The following is a 1,490-nucleotide window of genomic DNA, read 5'->3' as shown; positions in this document are numbered from 1 at the left end:
GATCTAACCCTTTAAAACCTTCTATGCTGTTTTCTATTCTGAATGCATCATATATTATTTAATCACTCCTCTATTATGGACTATTCAGGGTTTTCTAGATATTTACACTTTCAAAAAATTCTGTTATAAACATATATAAATAGATGAATAGATAGACAAGTAGATAGATGTATAGATTAGATAAGATAAATATTAATATAGATATTTTCTTAGCTTCTTATCTATAACAGCTTCTATTTATTTGAACTTACAATAAATACTTAACAGATTTTAATGTTCTTGTTTCCACTGCATTCATTTGACCATGATTATTTATTTCCGGTTCTGTCATACTATAATTTGTTTAATGTGAGGCCATCAGCAGCACTTTTACATAAACTTTATTTCTAATAAACAAAATGCATTGATAAAATCATCTCAATATGAAAAATATTAGGCAAAAAATGTTAACCTATTATTACCCCTCTGAAAATGTTTGGCATTTTAATGAAGTGAAATGCCTAGTTTGAATTATAGACATCAGCACATGTAACCAAAATATAAGTGGCTACTTAGCTAGCAAATTCTGTAAATAATGTAGTTTTCAAAAAAGCAGAAATCAGCAAAGAAAATTTAGTTGAAACATTTAAATCTTCAAATCATTTCTTGAGGACATGGAAATCAGAAAAAATTTTAATGAAAAGTATCTTTAAAACTTTTCTCAAAATCTCACCCACTGAATTTTCTCTACATGATGAAGTTTTCCCCTCAGAGTTCAACAGCCATATAAAAAATCTGTTATCCACTTCATGTGGCTTTTTTCTTTCATATCACATCACTTTTCCTCAAGCCCTCTGAAGTAATTTCTACCCTATTCTGAGGCAAATTTCCATTTTTGTTTCTTTTTCTTATTGTTCCTAATCAGCCGCACAAAATATCTAAGAATAAGTTGAGATGGAAAACAGATGCTAAGAACACTCACAGCTTAATATTTTTTTCCCCAGTCATATTGATCTTAGAAGTCAAGTTTTTAGTTATCTCATTCTTCGAGATTTTCTTATGATGGTCGATTTTATTAGGAGGGTGATAACCTCAGAAGTGATTCAGTTATTCTCTTCTATTCAAATATTTTATATGTAGACACTTCTTAAGTGCAAAGAAGTATTGAATTTTCTTAAAAATTAAAGAAACATTATACATTTCTTTTTTTAATAAACATGTTTCTATAGCCTAATATTAGTAACACAATGTAGTATAGGTATTACGGCAGAAAGTTTATCAGATGTTTATAAATGGTATAACAATTAGCTCATCAGTTTGTTAGTGCTTTTACTTTATGTCTATATTGCAAAGGATTAAAATTAAAAAATAATTTATTTATTTATTTATGAATACAGATATGAAAATGTTGCCCTAGACAAAAGGGCTTGTTAGCAAGTTTAAATGTTTTCTCTCTTATATAGACAGACAAAAATGATTAATTAATCTGGAGTCATCTGTTCCAATAAATA

The sequence above is a fragment of the Hippopotamus amphibius genome, chromosome 10 (assembly GCF_030028045.1).
Source record: "Hippopotamus amphibius kiboko isolate mHipAmp2 chromosome 10, mHipAmp2.hap2, whole genome shotgun sequence".
Lineage (NCBI taxonomy): Eukaryota > Metazoa > Chordata > Mammalia > Artiodactyla > Hippopotamidae > Hippopotamus > Hippopotamus amphibius.
The sequence above is the reverse complement of the archived record's forward strand: the minus strand, read 5'-3'. Positions refer to the sequence as shown.